This window comes from Fragaria vesca, linkage group LG3, assembly GCF_000184155.1.
Source record: "Fragaria vesca subsp. vesca linkage group LG3, FraVesHawaii_1.0, whole genome shotgun sequence".
NCBI lineage: Eukaryota > Viridiplantae > Streptophyta > Magnoliopsida > Rosales > Rosaceae > Fragaria > Fragaria vesca.
In genome coordinates this window covers 18,244,879-18,256,846 of record NC_020493.1, presented here as the reverse complement: position 1 = coordinate 18,256,846, position 11,968 = coordinate 18,244,879, and positions in this window count along the sequence as shown.

The window sequence follows — 11,968 nt, the reverse complement described above, 5'->3', positions numbered from 1 at the left end:
GAGAGAGAGAGATGGTTGCATGCCAAATAAACCCGAGCTCAACAATTTCTATGTAAATATATCAAAAGTACACCAGATGCATAGTCGATGATGAATTAACCTGGTTATGAGTTATGATCAGGAAAGCAAGACACGCACCAGATGCATAGTCGAAGATAATTAAACTTCAAGCAAAAACAATATTTGATGTCCAAATCACACACATACCTTTGCAAGTGCATTAGGGTTTTAGATACCGGCCGGTATGTAGCTAGTCCTCGCAAGTTGACATGTGGCAAAGTATATACATTCATGACGGTATCTCTCTACCACCCTATTCTAGCTATGAATTGATTCAATTCATTTTATGTCGACCATAAAATGATAATGTAAAGAATGTAACACGATAATCTTGATTAAGTTTTGCTTTCTCTAAACTAATGGTACGGTTTTACTTAACCATGGCTGCCAGAACTTTCTTAATCAATTTCAAATGACCTGATAGTACGTTCATAATTACCGAATAGTTGTTCTTAGAGATACTAATATGTAAAATATATGCATTTTGCAGTGGTGGCGGGGGGAAGAGATCAAATGAATTGTAGGAACTTTTAATGGAATAACGGCCCCATAGCTTTGGGACGGTGTGGAAAACTTTTTCTATCACTGATTAGCTTACCCTAATTAGGTTTTGATTACTCCTTTAAGCAAGCAAATGATCATATATTAATGACAACTAGCCTCTTTATTTCCCAAATATCTAAAACATGCACATAGATTATTAGAAATAGGCAAATAGCTAGTATATATGTGACTTTTGATCATCATCAGCCATACATCAGTGGGATTTTGTTTTCCTTCATTTTAATACTGGAGATAGGTCAGAGAAGGAGTACTGAGACTCTGAGAGTGATTGCAATCAAAGATTAGAATGATTAGAAAAATACTGGAATTTATATGAACAACCCTGTTGATGATCACTTCCACTTTGCTTGGTCCTCAATCTTTTGGTTGCTACTGTTTATTGTCTTTTAGTTCTATATAATTTGCATTATGGGAAGTACTAGATTCATATGAGGAATGAGGAATCATCATATATACCTCAGCTTAATTATTTGCTTAAATTCTCACTTTAGGTGGATTTGAATCAAGCATTAGATTCTATTAGCTTATAGTGGCCGGGAATGTGGAATAGGTCAGCATTTGTCTCAATAGCACTTATAATTGGCCACATTTCCTTTTATTACATAGTATGATGTAATGACTTGAAGATACATTGCTAAACGTAGTGCAACGGATGTTTTCTTTTTATGATTTGGTCTCTCAAGCCTCCATATTTCATGATATGTCATGTCTTCCACCTCTTGCAAAATGCCAACAAGTTAGGCTAGAAATGCAAAGTGTACCCCATAAAATGGAGACACCTTTGTGGATGAGATAAGCTGATAAGCATGATACATATTAGCTTGTACTGGTGTTTATATAGTGGCAAGTCGCAGAAGTGCAATGCTGTCCAGGCAAGCACATCAGCTTTGTTTATATAAAGTTTCTGGGAGAGATTTAGAAAAGGTATGTTGTTATGACGCTAATGGGTTATCCCCACAGTGGCTATGTGTGTGTGATGATGCTGCAAAGAAGTCAACATCTTGATATGTTCAATCATCGCGCCACGAGACAATAACATCGTCATTTCAGATCGTTTTGACATGTTTTGACATTTTGTAACTTCAATATATTCCATCAAGATTTCAGTTTTGTTTTGGTTGATCTTCAGCTTGTGTCTACGTACTTCGTTTTGGGATTAAGTTTTCAGTCATTTAGTTTATCTTATAAAATCTAGATCTTTTTCATGAAGTTTGATAATAATTTTTGTTCATACAGAAATCAAGTATAATCCTACATATATAAGAAGCTCTAAAATTATAGAATAAGAGACCAACAAGCTAATAGTTTGTTTCACGACATATAAGTATGATGAAATGGAGAATCCAGACAAATCCTAAAACAGCGATGCCCTAGGCCAGCCATAGAAACAGATGTAGTAAAGATCCCTGACTACGGTTCGGCCTAGTTTGGTATTGAGTTTTAGGAATTAAAATCACTGATGATCACTATTTTAAATAGATTTTTTGTTTGGTAAAATCTTAAAACCTGCATATTAAAAACTTTTTAGTTTAAATAACCACGATTTTAAAAAACAGGTTAGGGGTTGCTTATTTAGAACTGAGTTTTTAAAAAATTGGTGTGTTGATGTATGCATGTCATGCATCAACTTGGTCATAAAGTTGTAAAATGAGTCATCAAAGTAGTAATAATATTAGTCTTTAAAGTTGTAATTGAGTCCTTAAAGTTGTAAAAACTCATATTTACAACATTGTCCTCTAAGTGGTAAAATGTGTCTTTAAAGTGGTAATTGAGTCCTCAAAGTTGCATCAACTCTTTTTTATCACTTTGAGACCTCAATTACCATTTTAAAGACACATTTTACCACTTAGAGGACTAATGTTGTAAATATGAGTTTTTACAACTTTAAGGACTTAGTTACAACTTTATGGACTAATATTACTACTTTAACGACCAATTTTACAACTTTAGGACCAAATTAATGCATGACATGCATTAACACATTGTAGAATTTTCCCATACCAAACTAAGCCTTAGACAATCCGAATCAAATGGCTCAATCCCTGCTTATAGTATTTTATTTTTTATAAGAACTTATTGCATAAATTAAGATACATATAATGATATAAGTGTACATTAGCATAAAGTACATCGGATAACCATTGTAGTCTATCCTCAACGCAAATTTAAAATGCATGAAATATAAGCGTCTTCATAGCTAAAATATGCATTGTCTGATTACATTTCTTAGAGCTATATGTTCAGAGTACCGATTACCGAAGGAATAATAAGTGAAATAAAGATTTCACCTCTTCCACTAATGCAACTTCAATCCCTGCTTAATAGCTGATTGATAGGGTATTTTTCTTTTTCTTTTTCTTTTCTGATCTCGGATAATCAACAAGTTGAATCGTAAACAAACAACCCATCAAAAAGAACCCCTAGTAATCTTTAGCAACAAAGCAGTACCACCCATTTTGCGTGGGTTCATCAAAAGGGCAATCAAAGTTAGTTGATGCTAAAACAATAAGCTAATGATAGCATAAATTTAGAGATAGCATGTATCTGATGGTAGTTCAAATCAAAATCCAGGCAACGTTTTGGAAGTGCACGTCTCAATAAAGGGGCGCGAAATCTCCAGATTCTAAGGAGGAGGCCAATGAATATATATGATGGATTTCGCTCTCGATCATCATTCTTAATCCTCAACTAGTTGCTAAAAACAGCGCGCTTTTCTTTTTTCCTACAAATAGAAGACACCTTTGAGATGCATGAATCACGCGATAGTGCGGTTTACACGAGCATATATATCTATTGTGAGCCTGTCGCCTGTGCTTATGCACTTATCTAGCTAGCTAGTGTGGAACTTTTCCTTACCCTTCATTTCAAAGTTTTTGTCCCCAAAGAACTAGATGCTCCTGAGGCCCTTGACGGTGGCTTTCGAAAGAATGGACAGCGACGGTGGTGGTGGTGGTTCAGGGTTGGAATGACACGATGATTGATCGACTTGTACGCAGTTGAGGGTGACATTTTGCGCTACTCGATTGTTTTCGTATATATGGTGTCATTTTCTGTTGGTATCAAAAACCAATGGAAGCTCAACGCAATCAACACCAGTTAAATCTATGGTAAATATTGTGCCTCATACCAGTTAAACGTGTTAATCACATTAAATTTTTCAATCATAGTTCAGTCAGTTGCTTGTAATTCTTATTTGGAAGGCAAGGAACATAATGAAGCATGATGGTCGTTTCATTGGTGTGGATGCTTTACATAGGCTTATTTTGGGGCACATACAAGCTACTAGTAGATTAACTACAGGTTGTATGTTCAACTCTTTGGAGGAGTTGCGGGTCCTGAAGAATTATAATATTTCATGTCGTCCACGAAGAGCTCCTCGTATTATTGAGGTTAATTGGCATCCTCCAATCCTTGGGTGGGTGAAAATTAATATTGATGGTGTGTGACAGTGTATATCAGGACGAGCCGGATACAATGGTATTTTTCGTGACTTTCGTGGTTCTTTTCTTGATGCTTTTGCGTCTAATCTTGATTTACTTAGCTCCGTTGAGGTTGAGGTCATGGCAGTAATCCAAGCTATTGAGTTAGCTTGAATTAGAGAATGGAAACATATATGGCTTAAGGTGGACTCGACTCTTGTCCTTCAATATCTTCGGGATCCTCATCTTGTTCCTTGGCAGTTATGGGTGGCCTGGAGTAATTGCTTGCACCATATCTCACAGATGCATTTTCGGTCCTCTCATATTTTCAAAGAAAGTAATCAAGTGGCGGATGCGCTTGCTAATATTGGGTTGTCATTGACTGGCATGTCATGGTGGGATGATTCTCCTCATCCTTCCATCGTTGATTATTGTCAGCGAGATGCACTTGGTCTCCCGAATTTTCGTATTTGTTAATTTTTTTGTCATGTGTTCATTGATGTTTTTATGTGATTACTTGTTCCTCTACAAAAGAGGTTAATTATTTGTACTATATGGTTGGTAGTGGCCTAGTCCTCCAGCTTCTTGTACATTTTTTTTATCAATAAATTGTCGTGGGGGGACGATGAGCTCATTAGTTCCTCTACGCTTACCAAAAAAAAGTTGCTTGTAATTCTTATATTACGATAATACGATTGAATACACGATGTAGTCTGATTTATCGCCTTCTCTACGTTTTCTCTATCATTTTAGCTTCAATAATCCATGACTCTACAAAATTCGCTAGTATGATTTATGATTTTATGGTATTGACTTGAAAAGTAGAAAATCTAATGTGGCGTTCGGTAACGTTTTCAAGCTTCTATTTTTATTTTTAAAAATGAAAATGAGATGAAAATGTTTTCGGTGAGAAATTTTTGAAAACGTGGGAAATGAAAAATGAAAATCTTTTCAACTTTTACAAAGAAAAATTAAAAACATCAATTTGACGTTTTCACTTTTTCATTTTCTTAGTTTATAAAAAAAATAAAAAATCACATTTAACTACTGGATACATTTCTAAAACTGAAAATAACAATCTCATTTCTTATTTTTATTTTTAAAAATCGTTTTCAAAAAGGTTACCGGACAGGCCATGTTACGTCTGTAGATAAGATTTTGGGTGCTCCCCAACATAACCCCATTGGGCTCGACATTAACAACATTAGGCCCTTTCCTCTGGCCCTATCAAATGCATTGTTCAAAAATTTCATCTTTTTGAAGGCGGTCCATCCGAAGAGTATCTAATGCATTGTTCTTTGATGATCAATTCGATGAGAAAATGGAAAATGGTACAGAAGCGATGGATGAAGTCGAACTAATTGGTTTGTTCGAATTAAAATTGGTCATACTCATCTCCCGTTTGTTGCGTTTGTAGTAAGAACCCACTTCCAATATAATAGAGTTTGGATTTTTTATTATGACGTTGATATCTGCAATTTGAGGTTTGGGCTTAATTGTTGACCCAAAACTATACGTCTGATTGTAAATTAGTGGATCCCTCTGGAGACTGCAATATCGATATCCCAGCCCAGAGAGACAACTGAAGTATCAGCCTAGCTTCTTTGATCAACTGATGATGTTCTTCCAGTCGACAATGCTCTACATTCGCATAGCATGCAAAACAATGGAAACAGTGGTGTTCCAACGATCATTCCACACAATTTCTTAAATGAGAAATTCTTTGATCAAGAGCATCAGTTGTCATTTCTCACAAATGATGAACTCCCAAACCTCTCGAACTTTCTCAAGCTTCAATTTCTTGAACGCTTCCTCCCGGCCGGACATTCAACATTTGCCGCACCAACTAAATTTACGTAGCCTTCCTTGACATTAATTCTGTCACCAAAAAAATAGTAGCAATGTTTTCCTCATATAACATTGAACACGTGACTTTGTGATAAGTAATCCACCCGATGTGTTTTACAGGTTTACATGAGAATCTGCGAAAACTTATGTCGTCAAGCTTATTCTTGTCACTAAATTGATGATTTGGAGAAAATTCAGACTCAAAATGTGTAGCTACTCAAACAATGTGTTATTGGTAATATGAAGTTATTTTCGGCTAGTCTTCATGCAAGCTAGTATAGCTTGCTCCGCTTACACATTTACCATCGCTACGTGTTGTTATGTGGTTGGAAAATGCTACTCGTGTTCGTTGTGCCTTCACATACATCGATGATATTTCTAAATTTTTTTAAGAAATTCTTCTATACACAGCGGTCAAGTACACAATGTTATCTCAAACATTTACATGTTGAGTTCAATATCATAAATTTTAACCATCCATATGGTGTCGTGTATATACACGCCGTGAAGTCAATCTTTATTCATTCCCAAATTCTACTAATGCATTGCGCGCTGAATAACTTGCACTAAGTTTAATTTTTATCAATTTATTTTTTTGGGTGACAATACTTTTGAAACACTTCATGGAACGGATCAGGATTCTCTACTTGGATTTAAGTTGATTGAATTTGTTTGAATGTCTTATAACCGTTAGAGGAAATAAGGATATTATAAAGATGACATAGTGATCTTAAATTATACTCAATCTAATGGTTAGAAGTTATCTAAGCAAATCTAAACATCATAAATCCAAATAAAAAAGTCAAATTCTCATTAAACACTTCACACCTCTATTACTAGAGCAATCGCATGTTACGGTCTTGGATTTGTACCGCGTCCCTTTCTTATTAATCCATTGGCCTCACCATGACGGTGGTCCTAAAAGAGTCGTTGCATGAAAGCATGTGAATTCACACGTGCAGAACCCCATCTCAAACATTGTTGTCTGAACTTTGGATTATTTTGCCGATAACTTGGACCCAAATTACTAAATTTCAACCCACCGGATTAATTAACTCATAGTAATAGTTAACTGAAACTCGACATTGACAACAACGCGGAACGACGTCGTCTGCTGTACCTGAGAAGATCGAGCCCTACCAGAACATGATTTTCCGGATCGTCCTTACTCTGTAATTTCGTTTTGTGTGGTCATAACCGTCCACGTGTCTTGATTTGCGGGTAACGCAATAGAATCCAGAAGAAAATGGTTTGATTTCGCTAAAACGGAGTCAACGATTTGAATTTTAGGATGACGCGCCACATAGGCATGGGTCCACTGATTTGGCTAGTACTTTTCAGACTTGCGGAAAAGACGCTGAGAAAATGCAATTAATGCTCGGGAGGAGTCAAAGTTAGGTGGTCCAAGTAAACAATTAAACAAGTGATATTAGTCAACTCTACTATAAAAGAAAGTAGTTCTTGTACTTGGTCGATTTTAGTCCACGAGAAACTTCCAAACAAAACCAAACATTCACTAGAAAATTTTCCCCACAAGGAAAAACACAAGGATGGATGATTATGAAGGATGGGTGATTATGAGAAACACAAAGTTGCGTAAAGTTGGTTATTATGAAGGAAGAAAATGAAAATTCTAAACAACCAAAAGTTTAGAAATCAATAAATATGTACGTAGTCACCACGTTTTATCGTGTTTTAAATGCCCTCATAAAATTCTGAAAGCTATAGGCAAAAGAGCGAGAGACTTTTTCTGGGGTCAGGATAGTCATTCTCCCCCAGTTGCTTGGGAACATGTTTGCAAGCCTAAAGCTATTGGGGGCCTAGGTATTAGACCAGCCCGCTTATTTAATAATACGACTTTGGCTAAATTAGGTTGGAGAGTTTTAACTGATAAAGACAACTGGTGGGTGCAGATTGTGAGAGCTAAGTATCTTAGGAAGCATTCCTTTTTTGATCAGAAAGCTAAGTCTAGCCATTTCTTTGCTTGGAATGACATCTTAGATTCTAGAGACCTTATTTTTCATTCCGATGTTTGGTAACATAAGGAAAATCTTCAGGAATGTTGTTAACTAAAATAATAAAATAATATATTATGAGTAATAAATGTAAGGAAATGAGATGAGAAAGTGGTTCCTATGGATTTTGGAAGGAACAACTTTCCCTCATATTTTCTTAACCTTCAGGAAAGTATTTATTTTCCTTCAGCATTCCCAAAAGTAGAAAAGGAACAACATTCCTTTCCTGATGGTTATTTTTCACGAATCAAAAGAGGTCTAATGGTTATTATAAACTGTGGGTATGATTAAGCAAGTGACATGGTAATAGTATTATTCTCAAATTAAAAAGATATGTTAATTTATTTGAACAAAATTTCATAAAGAAAATCAAAGTAAAGACCAGGTTTTTGTCAAAGAGATGTACGTGCTTCCCTTTAAATACTACCCAAAAGTCCAAGATCATCTTCTTGAAAAAAGGGAATGATTAAATAAGAGATATATGGACGATAGGAGAGGTACTAACGCAAAGGTATCATATATAGTGTTTGATTGCTTCATATATATTCTACAAGCAAAATATTACGGTTTGCTTAGGTGAGTTAGGTCTGCAAAGGTACTAACACAAATGTATTTAACATGATCAATTGAACTGCCCATTCAATTAAGAAGATTGATTAGGCTTTATTAGGGTTTTTACATATTATTGTACATATTTGATGGCTTAATTCCCAACTATTTGAATATGAGCAGATACACCTCTTTGCTATATATGTGAATCCGGAAGTTTTCTTCTTTTCTTTTGTTGAAGAACACCGTGTTCGATCTTCTGGAGATCGATGGAAACTTTTATCTTTGGTTTTCATTGAAAAAAAAAAAAAAGTTTGGTTAAATTGAGTTGATAAATTTTATTCACACAACCTTATATATTTAATACACACCTTAATTTTTTATTTTTTTATCCAATTTTTCCCCAAACGTCCTCTTATGCTCTCCTTATTTTTTACTAAATGCACACTTTTTTAACCCATCATCATCTTTCTTCAACCAAAACCAATTCCAAGCAAGTTGATGCTGCTTAATTTATCACTCGATCTATTTTCTCAGCTCTATGATTAATACTACTATTTTTTTACTAAAATCATATCGAATTGGTAAGCAAATGAAACTTAACAAACAATCACAGGAGACAACTTGATTGAAGACTTTTTTTATTTTTATCAAATAACCTTCAAGATTTTCAATAAGTTAAAATAGTATAGAAATTAAATATCACTAGCTAGCTTGTAGACCACCGATTCTTAAAGTAGTAAATATGTTTAGAACTTTAAAAGCTTAACATCCAAACTGAAATATGTTTGTTTGTTTAGTTTTCTTTTTGTTCATCTTAAGGGTTATAATTGTATTAAAAAAATATTCCAAAAAAATAGGGGTCTGTATTAAGAAATTTGGTATGTGTGAATAAAATTTCTCAATTCAGTTATCTTTTTAATTTGAGAATAATACTATTGTCATATCACTTACCTAATCATACCGATAATTAATAACAACCGTTAGATCAACTCAAATCTAAAGGATAAAAATTGATGTAAAAAATTGAGTAAAAAATTGTGTCATTTGAACCGGACCCTAAAAGAAGTATGGTTTGTAAAATTGCATTATTGCAATCTTCATAATATGAATGTGGCATCAAATCCAGTAAAGATATGAACATATACGGTTGCGTCAATAATGTTGCATTGAGAATAGTATATAACAATAGTGGCTTATTTTTTTGTAGTAATTGGAGCAAGTTATTATTTTCCTAAAATTTTGTTTGACCGAAAGAAAAGAAGAAAGGAACATGTCAAACATGTCAAATACGTTGTTCATCATGTGAGATTGTGAGGTCATTGTATTGTTTTGTGCATCTAGCTCGCATATTCTAAACTAGCAGTTGCTCATGCCTTAGTAGGGTCGAAGAATATATAGATCGAAGACGGAGAAGCTCATGTCGTATCAGACTCGTGCTGGATGCTAGCTGGTCCGAATGATCTCAAATTTTAGTCTAGGGTTTAAGCTCTTTATTCTTTAGCAACATTTTCTTTTATTTTCTTTTATCTATGAAGCTCTTAGCAACTTTATATTTTTGTTGGCTCAAAAATCGTCCCAGCCATGTGTCCATGGGCCGAGGGATTCTTTGGGCTACACGTGTCATTTTGTCTTGGTGACGTGTGCGATAACGTGCCAACTCGCGACCGAGAGGCCAAGCGAGGTTTTGTTCTGATATTGCGCTGCTCTGACTTCTGATCAGTCGACTGTGGGCCAAGGAAGGATCGATCTCGGCCGTAGGATACTCTCTGCCTTGGCTGCAAGGACTTTAACACGGATCGGCTAGCAAGCCAATCTTGGTGCTGTGTGACTAGGTGAATGTTGTGATGGTGCAAGTGATGCAAATGTAGGAATGTAAAGTGCAGCAAAGTAAAGTGCAACAATGAAACTGCAGCAAATAAAGTGCAAGAAACTAAAGAAAACATAGAGAACAATAAGATAAATTAAGTATGAAAAGGAAAGATAAAATAGATTGCAGAAAAGTTAGACAAGTACTAGTAAAATAAAGCGATAAGATAATAACATGAAAGGATTGATAATTGTGATGCTAAGAAGCTGAATTGTATTTGAAAAAATGTGTAATCGCGTAGAGCGTTTGGTCGAGAACCTCTAACAAAGAATCCTATGATCCTTTTTATAGTGATGAAAAATAAAGAAACATAATCCTAGCTCTAAACACATGGATGGAATACAGGTAAATCATAGATTGAAATTGTAGCAACGTCTGATTCCCCCAATAAAACATATTCAATCTGATTGCAACAAGTTTGGTAACTGTGGTGACGTCTCCCTTGAAGGCGCCATCTTCGACCCCGTATGGGTTTGACAAGATACAACATTCATTTTTCTTACTTAGCTGCTGCAACTCACGAATAGCCACGGCTAAATAGCTGTTTGTGGCTCAACAGTCGCTGCTAAATAGCTGTGTCCACGGCTTAACCCGTGATTAAACGTTCACGGCTCAATAACCGTGATTAAAACATCAATAGTCGCGGTCATCATCTCTGTTAATAACCGTTGTTAATAACCGCGGTTATTTAATGCATTGTGGTTTAATAGGATGAGTCACAATATTTACTCATTAATGACCGCGGTCATTGATGGACCCGTCCCACTTAGTCTACCACGTGGATCGTGTCAAATATTGGTTCAAACAATTTTCCACATTATATGCTTCTCTCACATATGTCTTAGCCTTCCTTGTTTCTTTAGCTAATTAACTTCTCCCTGGATTGACATCCTTAAAACGGTTTTAAGTATCTACGTTCTTTCTTGAAAACGATTTTAGAACCTAAATTAGCTGTGGGGTTATTACTTATTTGAACATAAAAGTTGAACCCGGATCTACGTTGAGGTTATAACTTATATCGTCATATATAAAAAAAACATCTTGAATGATAACAAGTGGCTCATCTAACAAATGACCATTAATAAAAATGAATAAATATTAAGATATACTGATTTTACTCATTAATGAAATCCGTGAGTCTCTACTTAAATTCTCCTGGCATAGGGATTTTGTTCAGATTGTTTCCCAAAATTGGGTCAGAGTTATCCCCAATCTCCTCAAAACGACTCGCTAAAAATCCCAATAGCCATCATTCATTCGGTGAAGTTCAATTAATCCTTGAAGCCAATGGCTCAGTTTCTGATTTTTACTGCGAAAACGACACACCACAGGCGGTTCATAGCCTCATTAGCCTGCATCTAAAAGTAACAATATTAAGAATTTACAGTGGTAGTCCGGTAGGTGTTGCCAAAGCTCTGAAACCCAAAACGGCCCTCACTTGTTTGGTAGCACTTGTCTGCCGCATCCCCATTTTGAATTTCACCTCTCCTCTCTCCCTTTCACACCTTCGCAAACTCTCACTGACTCACCCACCCCTATATATTACTCCCCCACCACCAAACCCCTCTCCTTAATTCTTCTCTTTCCCGCACTTTCTCCTCTCTCTCTCTCTCTCTCTCTCTCTCTCTCTCTCTCTGCCACAA